The sequence below is a fragment of the Leptopilina heterotoma genome, unplaced genomic scaffold (genome assembly GCF_015476425.1).
Source record: "Leptopilina heterotoma isolate Lh14 unplaced genomic scaffold, ASM1547642v1 Lhet_209, whole genome shotgun sequence".
NCBI lineage: Eukaryota > Metazoa > Arthropoda > Insecta > Hymenoptera > Figitidae > Leptopilina > Leptopilina heterotoma.
The window spans coordinates 1,061,855-1,076,118 of record NW_025110924.1 but is presented as its reverse complement, the minus strand read 5'-3'; the positions used below and the strand labels follow the sequence as shown (position 1 = coordinate 1,076,118).

The window sequence follows — 14,264 nt, the reverse complement described above, 5'->3', positions numbered from 1 at the left end:
TAAATAAAATTTTAATTGAATTCCAGGAAAAATTATATTATTTTTAAACATTTTTTTTAAATTCTTCGAAAGAATTCAATAATATCAATAAATAGTAAATTTTTTTCAAAGGAATTAAATTATTTTAAGTACAATTTTAATAAAATTATTTTTATAAATTCACTTATTTTTTAAAATTTTACAAAAATTCAATTATTTGCAGAAATAATAAATTTTTTTGCCAGGGATTCAATGATTTAAAAAAATTAAGTATTAATTGTTTGGGAAAATTTTATTACAATTTTAAAAAATAATTGAACCTACTAGAGAAACTTTAGTAAAATTATCTTGAATATAATTGATTTTTCCCCCAGAAATTTAATTAAAATTGTATTGAAAATAATTGAATTTTTCCGAAGAATTTTATTATTTGGAAAAATAATTGAATTTTAGCCAAGAATTTTACAATTTTTAAAAATAATTTAATTATTTCGAAGAATTTTTTATTAGAATTGTGGAAAATAATTGAATTTTTATTAAAGCTCTTGAAAATAATTGAATTTCGTCGAAACATTTTATTATTTACAGAAATAATTGAATTTCTTTTTAGAATTTTATTATTTATAACAATGTTTTAATTCTTGCAAAGAATTTTCTTATTTATGAAAATAATTGAATTTTTTGAAGGATTTTTATTAAAAAATTTTGAAAATAACGATTTTTTCAAAAGAATTTCATCAAAATTGTATTGAAAATAATTGAATTTTTCCAAAGAATTTTATTATTTGTAAAAATAATTAAATTCTTGCCAAGAATTTTACAATTTATAAAAATAATTAAATTGTTTCGAAGAATTTTTTTATCAGATTTGTTGAAAATAATTGAATTTCTTTGTAGAATTTTATTATTTATAAAAATATTTTAATTCTTGCAAAGAATTTTTTTACTTATGAAAATAATTAAATTCTTGCAAAGGATTTTACAATTCATAAAAATAATTGAATTGTTTCGAAGGATATTATCTGATTTTTTGAAAATAATATAATTTTTTGAAGGAATTTTATTAAAAATTTTGAAAATAATGATTTTTTTATAAAAATTTCATTAAAATTGTTGAAAATAACTAAATTTATATTCAAATTCTTGAAATTTTTTAAAAATAATTTTATTCTTTCGAGAAATTTTATTAAAATTGTAGTGAAAATAATGTAATAAAAATTCACATTATAAATAATAAATAATATATAAAAAAATAAAAATAGTATTTAAAATAATTAAAAAATAATAATTAAAAATGTTTTTTATTTAATTAATTATTGTAATTTACTACCAGTGATAATTTTTTCCTCAGGGGTCTTTGTAGCCCCATACGAACTTTATATTTCGATAAATAAATAAATATATGGATAAATAAATAGAAATAAGTAAATCAATAAAAAAATAAATAAATACATTTATTTATAATTTAATCATTTATTTATGAAAAAAAATATCAAAGCAAATAAAATTTCTTTAAAACCAGAATTCTTCCAGCCCTCAGGGAAAATTAAATCTTTATTAATTCCCAGTTTTCGGAAACAAACACAAAATAAAGAGAAAACAAAAGAAAGAACTGAAAGGTGTGAAAACTGTAATTCGCGATTAATTAATAATTTTCTTCCTCTCTTTTTTTCTGGAGGGGTGGAAATATAACTGAAAAAGGCAAAATGAAGAAAAGAAGAGACGTGCTGAGAATGAAGAAGTCTCATTTTGTTGTTAGTTCGCTTGGACAGTCTCTGCGTCGTTGTTGGGGATGAGTCCTCGTACCTCCCCCTTTTTGTCTCGCCACTATACAATTCCCCTCTCATCCACCCCTTTTTCCTTCTCCCCCCCCCACACTCCCACCCATTCCAGAACATTGTAGAAAACGTGGCTTGAGTATAAATAATCTCAACGGGAGATGCAATGAAAAATGACGAGGAGAAAATAAAATACAAACGTCTTTTCCAACAAGGAAAAGCAGTAAAATGCAAAAAGCGACAAGCGCCTCTGCACAGCACATGTGTTTCGCACAATGGGAGACCAAACTCTCACACACACGTTTCGTTCGTCCACAAATTTTTAATTTTTTAATTCTTTTTCTTGTTTCTTGCTTTCTGTCGAACAAAATTGACACTAGGGGAAATATTTTAAATAAAGAATTTTTTTTATAAAGGTTTTCTTGAATGAGGCTTTCTTAAAAAATGTTTTTATTATTTTTAGTAATACTGTTATCTACTTATTTTAGTTAATATAATTTTTTACTATTTAATTTTTATTTATTAAAGAAGTAAAAAAATAAAAAATTTGTGGGCGAATTTATTATTATTATGCAAATTACATAATTTTTTATTCACAAATATGAATTTTTAACTAATTTCATATACAAACTTTAAAAAAATTCAATTAATAACTAATTTACTAATTAATTATTCTTGTTTTTATTACTTTAAAAAATTTAATAAAATTCTTTGCAAGAATTCAATTATTTTCATAAATAATATCATTCTACTTAAGAATTCAATTATTTTTATAAATAGTAAAAGTCTTTGCAAAAATTAAATTATTTTTAAACAAAATTTTAATGACATTTCACAAACACATACAATTATTTACCAAAATTTTATTAAATCCTTTGAAACATTTCAATTATTTTTTTTCAATTTTACTAACATTTCATGAAGAAATTTAATTATTTTTATAAATACATAGTAAAATTTTTTTGCAAAAATTAAATTATTTTTGAACAAAATTTTAATGACATTTTCACGAACGAATATAATTATTTTTTAAAACTTTAATAAATCTTTTAAAACATTTCAATTATTTTTTTTAATTGTAAAATCTTTGCAAAAATTCAATTATTTTTAAAAAAATTTCACGAATGAATTTTTTTTTCAAATTATACAAAATTTCAATAGAATTCAATTATATTCTAAAATTTTTGAAAATCTTCAAAAAATACAATTATTAAAAAAAAATTAAATTATATTTATAAATAGTAAAATTCGTAGCAAAAATTTAATTATTTTTAATACAATTTTATAAAATTTCATGAAAAATTCCATTTTTAAAAAATGTTTAATAATATTTTTCAAAAAATGCAATTATTTTCTAAAATTTTAATAGAATTCAAATCACAAATGAATAAATAAAATAAAATAAACTTAAATAAAAAAATAAAAACTTGTATGTTTATTAGAATATTTATTTTTTTTAAATGTGTTATTACACTATTTATTTACATAATCAAATTTTTAAATTAATTTCGTGATTGCATTAAAATATTAAATAAAATTTTTCTTTTTTTGGGAGAGGGAAATTATTATTCCTTTTTTTTTACTTCCCCCCAGTGATGATAATAATACTACTGGAATTTTCATATGAAAACCATTTGGAGTTATGCTGCTATTTTATGACCCATTAACTCCCATATGTAATACAAAGAACATCATGAATTTTTATTAATGTTGAACATTTCAGAAATGTTTCAAAATAAGGAGAATTCAAGCCCTCTTCCATCTTCCTCCGTTTTTTTCCTTATTTAAATATCTGTTAAAACAACTTTTAACTTGTATAGCTAGTATTTTTACTTTTTTGACTTTTCCCATCATATAATTGTGTACATTTTATATTTTTTATAAAAATTTTTTTTTTATTTCTTTATTTATACTATTACTTATTATTATTATTATTATTATTATTATTATTATTATTATTATTATTATTATTATTATTATTATTTTTACCATCTCTTAATTAATGTTTTTTTTATTTTTATTCTATGTTAATTTTTACTGCTATTTAAAAACACAACCGAAAGAGTAACGAATAAACTCTGTCTGACTAAAATCTAACTTCTTTTACTGTTATTAATTAAAATTTTCAGAAATACATTAATTTTGATATTAAAATTGAATTTATTAATTAGAAAAAATATTACCTAAATGCTAAGAACTTTATATAAACTTGCGCATAAACTTTGGGAAATAATAGTTATAGGTAAATGTGGAAGGGAAGATTGAAGTATCAAAATCCGATGGATTCGAATTTGAATGAATTTAGTTTAAGGGGACTTTTCGAGGACTTTAACGAACTTGTTCCATACAAGACTGACTACAAACTTGTATATACATATATGTATGCTGGAAAGAGAGACTTGAGAGTTGAATTCCACAAAACTTGAGTGTTATAGGGGGTGAACTTTTAAACACAGAACATTGACAAACTTCTCGGAATTTATAAAAGGCACTACCGAGTGCTTCATTAAGTCTAGAATTTTAGAGAATGCATGTCAAAAATTTAAAGAGACGCAAAAAAAAATTTCCATGAATTTAAAGAACAATTTTTAAATTTAAATAAATTTTAAATTAAAATTATTAAAATTTCTAATTTAATAGTATTATAATTTTTAAATTAATATTATTATAATTAAAATATAATAATATTAATAAATAATATTAATTATAATTAAAATTTAAAAAATAAAATCTTTTTTTTGCATTTAAACTAATTTTTATATTGAAACAAAATTTTTGATTCGTAAGAAACTTTGAATTTTTAAATTTTTAATTTTTACTGTTATTTAAACAAAAGTAAATAACAACGATAACTGAGTCTGACTAAAATTTGACTTCTACTACTGGACATAATATTATATAATTTTCATACAACTAGTTTCTCTGTGGAGTTTTGTTTGAATACTAAATTGTAAATAAACTTAGAAAATTTTTAAAACTGACTTGCCGGACTTAAAAGTTATCTATACTACTAATACGATAATGAAAGAAGAAGTCAATAACTCTGTACGATTAAAAATTGTTTATACTACTTAAATTATAATTTATAAAACTGAAAAGTCAAAGCTGGGAAATATTTATAAAATTAAAAAAAAAAAATTTAAGTATTATGTCTGACTATAAATAGCTTACACTACTGATATAATAAATAGAGAAATTTACTACAACTGTCTGACTTATTTATACTACTTGAATTAAAATTTAGAAAATTTTAAATTTCTTGTTTACAATTATTTATAAAATTATAAAATTTCATATCTCTGTCTGACTACAAACAGCTATTACCACTAATATAACGTAACTAGCAAATTACAAAATTTTCTATTTCCAAATATGAATTTTTTTAATAATTTCACATTAAAATTTAAAAAAAATTGAATTATTAACTAATTTACTAATTAATTATTCTTGTTTATTAATTAAAAAAATTTTAATAAAATTCTTTGCAAGAATTCAAATATTTTTATAAACACTAACATTCTTCGTAAGAATTCAATTATTTTTATAAAATAGTAAAAGTTTTTGAGAAAATTTCAATTATTTTTAAACAAAATTTTAATAAAATCTCACGAACGAATACAATTATTTTATAAAATTTTTTAAAATCTTCGAAAAAATTCTATATTATTTATATAGTAAAATTCATTGCAAAAATTCAATTATATTTTAAAATAATTTCACGAAAGAATTAAATTTTTTTTCTTAATTCGATGTATAATATTTCAAAAGAATTTAATTATTTTCTATAATATTTTAAAATCTTCGAAAAAATTCAATTATATTTAAATAGTAAAATTCTTTAAAAAAATTCAATTATTTTTAATATAATTTTATAAAATTTCATGAAAAATTCCATTTTTAACAAATTTTTAATAATATTTTTCAAAAAAAAAAATCAATTATTTTCTAAATTTTTAATAAATCTTTGAAAAGAATTTAATTATTTTTATAAATTAAAAAATTCTTCGAAACAATTCAAATATTTTATTATAAATAAGAAAATTTTTCACAAGAATTAAAATATTTTTATGCATAAATAAAATCCTTCAAATTCAAAATCCTTCAATTCAATTATTTTCATAAATAATGAAATGTTTCGGAGGAACTCAATTATTATTAATACAATTTGAATAAAATTTCTACGAAAAAATTCAATTATATTCATGATAATATTAATAAAATTTCTCCAACAGGTTCAATTATTTTTAAAAATTCTGATGAAAATTAAAAAAAAATTTTTTTGAACAATTCAATTGTTCTTAAAAGTTTTTATTTTTTAATAAAATCCTTAGTAAATGTCAATTATTTTCAAAATTTTCAATTAAAATTATTTTTAAAAATTACAATATTTTTACTACTGATATTGAAATTGACCAAAAAGATGTAAATAATTCTGTCCAACTATAAATTGTTTATACTACTTAAATCATGACTTAGAAAATTGAAAATTTCCAACTGTGATAAACGAATTTAATTATTTAAACAACATTAAAATTAAAGGTCTGACTAAATATTAATTTTACTACTTAAATTATGATTCAGAAAATTGAAACTTTCCAACTGTGATAAACAAATTTAATTATTTAAACAATATTAAAATTAAAGGTCTGACTATAAATTGTTTTTACTACTGTATTAGAATTAAAGAAAGTTTATTAGTACTCCCAGATTTAAAATGAATGTCTAAATAAAATAATAAATAAACCATATAAATAAATAAACGATGTAAATAAATAATTGACAAAAATAAATATATAAATAAATAAATGAAATAAATAACTAAACGATGTACAATCAAACCTCGTATAACAATAATTCACTTATCAATGCTCTTCACTGTTAGAAGCATTTTCGTGAGAAAGAAAAAAAAAAAAAAAATTCCCTCGACCATAAAAAACACACTCTAATTAAATTACAGATAATTTAGCCCTGAAAAAATTTCAATTCCCAAAACTGCTGTTTCGATTTTATTCACGATAGATACATACATATAAAAAAGAAAGAAACAGAGGGAAGAAAATTAGAAGAAAAGTAAGAAACGGAACAAGTTGTGCATGCTTATTGGGCAGTGAAGTCTAGATCTTATAGAACTCTCGTCCATGTCTTTTCGACGTTTCTCCAGAGCATTGAGAACGTGGCCTGGATATAAATATTCTTTACCCGACACGACGACGACGAACGAGGCAAGGGTTGAAACGTGATAGAGGGTAAAAGGCCTGCTTTCTTCAAGGCCCTCTTTGCTAGACAATTTCCTTCCTTCTCTCCTTCTCCCTGATATATACATATAGGTGGAAAATAAAAGGGACAAAGTTAAGTTTGTCTTCGAGTCAAAGTGATTTACACTGCCCTTAATTGATTATTTGCATATTTCACTCGACAACCTTACTAAAAATGTCAAAATCTTTTCTTTTTCTTCTTCTTTTTCTTTTACGTTTTCTTTTTTTCCCTACCTTTTCACCAATGGCAAAAATGGGTCGCTGAAATAACGTAGTTGGCATTTTGAATTTGACCCGTTTGTCTGCGTGCACGTTTCAAGTCACTACGTGAGACGATACTCACTCAATACAAAAAAAAGGAGGAAGAAGAATTTATTTGAAAACTTTGGCTTTGCTTTACAAATAGGGAAACAAATTTTCATTTGTTTCCCTTATTTCCCTATTTTTCTATTTTTCTATTTCTCATTTGTCAAAAAAGTACATGAAAAGGTTAAAAAAAACCTATAAGAGTGAAATTTTGAAAAATTAATTCAAGATTCTTTCATGATTTTTTCAAAAATTTGAAAAATTTAATTTTCTTTTTCACTGATTTTCAGACAAAATTTTGACTTTTTCCCTAACCCTAAAGAATATTCTGATTTACTCTAAAAATTATTAGATACTAAAAAAAAATCTAATTATTCAGAAATCCTTCAATTAAATTTATGTTAGAAAATAAAAACATTAAATAATTTCAAAAAAATTCAATTAAACTTATTCAATCAAATTAATTCTACAGAATTGTTCGTTAAAAGTATAAAAAATTCAATTATTTCCAAAGATTTTAACTTTTAACTTTTCAAAATTCAATTATTTTTACACAGAAAATTTTTAGAGAATTCAATTATATAAATACAAAAATAAATAATTTATTGAATAATTAAATCTTATCCTATCTAGAATTTTATTAAAAATTTTGATAAGTAATAATTAAATTCTTGTGCATTACAATAATAATTTTATAATTTTAAATTTAAAAAAAAAATAATTATTATATTCAAATCTTTGGAAATAATTGAATTGTTTCGAAGAATTTTATTAAAATTTATAAAAATAATTAAGTTTCCCCAAAATAATTGAATTTTAAAATTATTTATTAAAATTAAAATTATTGAATTCCTGTGAAATTTTGATTATTTATGAAAATAATTAAATTTTTGCGTAGAATTTTATCAAAATGTTTTTTAAGTAATTGAATTCGTTCGGAAAATTTTATTAAAATAGTAAATATTGAAAATCATTGACTTGCGGGAAATTTTTTTAAATAATTGAAATTTTGCCAAGAATTTTATTAAAATTTTTTAAAACAATTGAATTTTGGAGAAGAATTTTATTATTTAGAAAAATAATTGAAATTTTAAAGAGAATTTAAAAAAAAATTTTAACTTAATTGAATTTCTGCGAAGAATTTAAAAAATTCGTTGCAAGAATTCAATTATATTATATTTGTTTACAATTCAATTTTACAAAATTTCGATTATTCAGAAAATCTTCAATTAAATATAAAATTATAAAATAAAAACGTCAAATATTATAGAAAGAAAAATTCAAACAAACTTTTAAAAAAAATTAATTTTACAGAATTGTTAGTAAAAAGTATATGAAAAATTGAAATTTTCAAAGATTTTAATTTGAAACCTTTATAAAATTCAATTACTTCAACAAATTCAAAGAGAATTCAATTATTTAAGTACAAAAATAAATAATTTATTGTATAATTCAATGTTTTATAAAATTGAATTCTCTTAAAGAACTTTATCAACAAATTTTTAAATAATTGAATTCCTAGAAGGAATTTTATTATTTATAAAAATAATTGAATCCCTGTAAAAAATTTTATTATTAATGATAATAATTGAATTATTGCGAAGAAATTTATAAAAAAATTTGTAAATAATTGAATTCTTGTGAAATTTTTATTATTTAAATAAAATAATGTAAATAATTAAATGTTTGCTTAGAAATTTAATAAATTTTTTTTTAAATTATTTAATTCTTTTGGAAAATTTTATTAAATTAGTAGATATTGAAAATCATTGAATTAAGGAAATTTTTTTTAAAAAATTAAAATCTTGCCAAGAATTTTATAAAAAATTTTTGAAAATAATTTAATTTCGGAGAAAAATTTTAGTATTTTTAAAGATAATGGAAATTTTGACGAGAATTTTCTTAAATTTTTGGAAATAATTGAATTTCTGCGAAGAATTTTATATTACTTTTGAAAATAATTGAATTTCTGCAATCATTTATCACTTCTTCAAAATACAATTTTTTAAAGTATTTTTAAATAAAATTCTTATGTAAATCCATTATTTTTAATAATTAATTAAATATATATTAACAAAATTTTAATAAGTTCAGAGGAATTTAAATTAGCTAAATAATAATTATTAGCATTGTCTGACTTAAAATTTACTTTTACTACAAACTTTAAAATTGAGAAGAAAATAAATAATTCAGGTTGACTGTTTATACTACTTAAATTATAACTCTGAACATTAAGTACTTCTAGCCCACTAATATTAAGAAAATAAAACTTTAGATCGCCACGTCTGACTATAAGTTAATTTTACTACTGATATTAGAACTAAAATTAGAATTGCTTATACTACTTAAATTATTTAAAAAAAATTGAAAACTTCTGGTTGTTAAATATTTATAAAATAGTAAATTTCATCTTCACGTCTGACTATAAATTGTCTTTACCACTAATATTGGAACTATAGAGAATTATTAGCTTCTGTCTGACCTATAATTTACGTTTACTACTGATATTATAATTAGAGAAACATTAGCACTGTCTGACTTAAAACTGGCATTTACTACTGAAATTTAAATTAAAAACGAACCAAACTATTCCATCAGATTAAAATTTATGTAAATTTTTAACAAAATAAATTCCTTTCTTTTCCCTCCTTTAAAGAAGAAAACAGTGAAAATCTTTTTAATATAAATTCATTTTCTCCCTTAAAAAAAGAAGAAAATACAGTAAATATTAAAGAATAAATTTGGGAGAGTTCTTTGAAAAGCATGATGCTTGCCGGCATATGGAGAAAATATTATATTGAAAATGAGAGCAGAAATCTAAATATAAAATCAGCCATGGGCGCTAAAAGATGAAAGGGACTTTTTAATACATTTCAAACGCCACTCATGTTTGGTCATTACTGTTTCGTTTACACAAGTTCAACACGCGATATATCTTTAAACTTCCAATAGGCAATCATTCCTGTGCCAGATTTTCGACAAAAAACTATACACACCTTCATTCATTCATTCATTCATTCTTCTTCTTCTTCTTCTTCATAAGATTTTTCACTCTTTACATATACTTTTTTAAGAAATGAAAAATAAAAAAAAAATTCGAACAGTTGTAATTACTTTCTTCTACTAATATAAAAATTTAAATCGTCTGTTACCACAGTCTGACTTAATATTTATATTTACTACTTATATTTTATTTCGAGAAATCTTATTATCATTGTCTGACTTAAAATTTACTTTTACTACTGATATCGAAATTATCCGAAAGTTTAATAATTCCGTCTGACTATACACTATTTTTACTACTTAAATTTATAATCTTCTAAAAAGTGCGAATAATTCTGTCTGACCAATACACACTTTTACTACTGATAACGAAAGCATAGGGGTTGTTCATAAATCACGTGGCCCTTTAAGAGGAGAGAGGGGGGGGTAAGTTATTGACTACGATAAGAGGAATAATGTGTGTAACAATGTAAAGGGGGAGGGGGAGTTCAATTTCCAAAAAAGTGTCTATGTATTTTATGAACGACCCTATAGTAAATTTTTGAATTTTGCTGACTGACCAAAACTGATTCTTAAAAATATTGACACAAAACTGATTCTTAAATTATTGACAAGCAGAATATAATTCTGTCCTGTGAATGTGTCTAACGTCTAGAAAATTATTTCAAGTAGCGAAAATAAAATTATCAGCATTTTTGTACTGTTTGCGACTGTAAATTGGTTTTACTACATAGATTAATGCCTCATTTTTGAAAGGAATAAAAAATTTCTAGTCTGACAAATATTCACTTTTACTACTTGATAATAAAATATATCCCAAATTTTATACTACTACTGTATGTGTGTGTATGTGTTTGACGAAAAACTTTCTTTTTACTACTCTGACAATAAAAATACCCAATTTTCATTATCGTTTCGATTCTCTCTTTCGAAAGCTTACTTTTACTGGTGCTATAGTAGAAAAAACTGTAAAAAATTGAAAACCAATTTGTCTGACTAAAAATTTCTTTTATCACTGACAAATTACGAGTTGAACAAATTAATTCGTAGCTCGTTTAATTTAAAAATTAGTTTTACTTCTTATTCTATTTTACTTCTGGCTAATTCAATATTATTATTCAGGGAAATTCTAAAGAAAAAAGTAATTAGTAACTATTAGTGATTAGTAATAATTAATTAGTAATTAGTAGTCAGTAAGTCATCAGTTACTAACTAACTCTTATCTAATTAAATTAAATTATCTATTTTTTTAAAGGGAATCAAGAATTTGATTTCAATAATAAGTGACTGACTTGTTCAGATTTAAAGAAAAATAAGTGTAATGTCTGACTTAAATACGGTTGTACTACTTGTAAAAAATAAATAACATTTATCGAACTGAAAATCAAGGTAAATTTAAAAATCTGTCAAAGAGAAAATAAAGGTGAAAAAAAATTATAAAAGTGAAAGTAAAAATAAATTAGAAAATAAATAGGTATCCATAAAAGTGACAGTGAAAGTCAACATGAGAGTGAAATTATTCGAAATTTAATTCTTTAAAAATACGATTTTATATTTCAAAATAAGTTTTAAAAGTAATAAAATTGAATTTTTGCAAAAATAAAAGTTATCACAATGAAATTTGGCAAATTAACTTTTAATTCCTTCAATTTTTAAAATTATTTTCGGCAATTCAATTATCTTCAAAAAAATTTAATTTCCATTTTTCGAAAACCTAATTTTTTTCAGAATTTCTACACTAAATAATATTCAAAATTTCAATCATTTTTGTTAAACAAATATTTAAAAACTTATTCTTATATATTTTAAATAAAATTTCAAAATAATTTCAATGTAAAAAATCTATTAAAATTTAATTAGGTATTTCTAAAAATTACAACTCCAATTTTTCCAAAAGTCAATTATGTTTTCTTTTAACTTTTGAATGAAATTATTCAAAATTTTAATAATTTTTAAAGGAAAATAATACCTATATTTATAATTTTTTTATAATAAACATTTAAATATTATTATACTTTTAGTGCGATTGAAATGTTAAAAAAAATTTTCAATTTATTAAAACCTTTTCAAATTTAATTTAATTTAAACCTTTAATAATTTAATTATTTCTTAAAATTGCTGTTATAACGCTTCTATAATATTGAATTACTTTTTAAATCCATTTTTATTAAAATTCAACGATAATAGAATTATTAAAATACAAAATTTTTTGTAAAATTGTATTATTTTCCAAATTTTTAGATACAGTTCTTTAAAAAATTCAATAATATATAAAAAATAATTTTTAAAAGTAAGAAAATAAAATTCTTTCAAATATAAAATTTATTTTCATGAAATTTGAGAAAATTTCCTATTTTTCAATTTTTAAAAATTATTTTCAGGAATTGAACAATTTTCAAAAAATTTTAATCATAATTTTTCTAAAATCTCATTTTTTTGAATTTCTAAATAAAACTTTTCAAATTTCACTGATTTTTGTTTGGAAAATATTTCAATATTTATTGTTATATATTAATGAAAATTTAAAATCACTTTCGATGTAAAACCTTTGGAAATTTAATTATTTCTAAAAAGTAGAACTGCAGTTCTTCCAATTCTTTAACTATTTTCTAAAATTTTTAAATATTTTCTAACTGGAATTCTTTTTCAAATCAATTTTTATTATAGAATTCAACGACAAGCGAATGTTTTAAATACAAAACATTTCGTAAAATTGGATTATTTTCTAAATTTTTAGATAGAATTCATAAAAAAAAATACAATAATATTTAAAAATAATTTTTTAAAGTGACAAAATGATATTCTTTGAAATATAAAATTGATTTTAATGAAATTTGAGAAAATTGACTATTTTTTTAGTACTTTAATATTATTTTCAGAAATTCAACTATTTTCAAAAAATTTTAATTACGGTTTTCTAAAAACCTCAAATTTCAGAATTTTTTAAATAAAATGTTTCAATTTTTAAATTTTTATTAATTTTTGTTTTTATTAAATATTTGAATACCTATTGTTATTTATTTGTCCAGCAGAAATAAAAATTTCAAAATACTTTCAATGTAAAACTATTTCAATTTTAATTAGTTCTAAGAATTAGAACTGTAATTCTTTCAACTCTTCAAATATTTTTTTTTAAATTTGAATTGAAATTCTTTATCAAATAAATTTTTATTAAAAAGTCCCACGAAAATTCATTTATTTAAATACAAAAATAAGTATTAAAATAATTATTTTCAAAAATTGCAACTATAACTCTAGTTAAGGTTTTCTTTTAATTTGAGAAAGAAAATTCATAGCTTTGAGATTTTTAATAATTTGATATTTTTTTAATAAGTTTGGATAAAGATTACTTTATTTATTTTTTTGTCCTGTGAAAATTCTGTTATTGTCGAAATTCGAGGAGAATTAATTTCACTAAAACACTAATTACTTTATTTACAAATTAATTGTCGAACATTTGACATGACAATTAAGTTGTAAAACAATTTGGAATCAAAAAGTCCTGACTTAAAGTGAGGACAGAATATCTCTATTTTTAAAAAAGTTTTTGTTTTTATTTTTTGGTTGTCACGTAAAATTGAAAATAAAAAATTAATATAATCGTGTCACTAAGAGAAAAAAATAACAATTATTTACTGTTTTGATATTAAAAAAAGAAGTATAAAAGGAAACAAAAACGTAAAAATAGAGTGAAAATCTCGCCAATTTTTTTCTTTCATTTTTGTCACGGCCAAACAAAAGTTGAACTTTTATACGTGGAGAAAGACTTGTATTTAGGAGTTAGAAATGCTGTTGAAAGACGTGCCAAAGTAATAGATTCCAGAACTCAGCTTCCGGGAACCTTGGTCTACTATGTATATGTATAAGTTTTGCCTCCCCCCGCGTTAACCGGAAGTGATGTGTCCTTGTTGATTTACGTTCATACCCTGAATCGGTAAATCGA

The 14,264-nt window shown here is 20.8% G+C and overlaps 1 protein-coding gene across 9 annotated transcripts in view; it reads right to left on the bottom strand.

The window, feature by feature from the left end:
• Nucleotides 1-14,264, bottom strand: part of LOC122501311 (calmodulin-binding transcription activator 2) — a 156,902-nt gene that overhangs the window by 31,626 nt on the left and 111,012 nt on the right. The window lies entirely within an intron of this gene.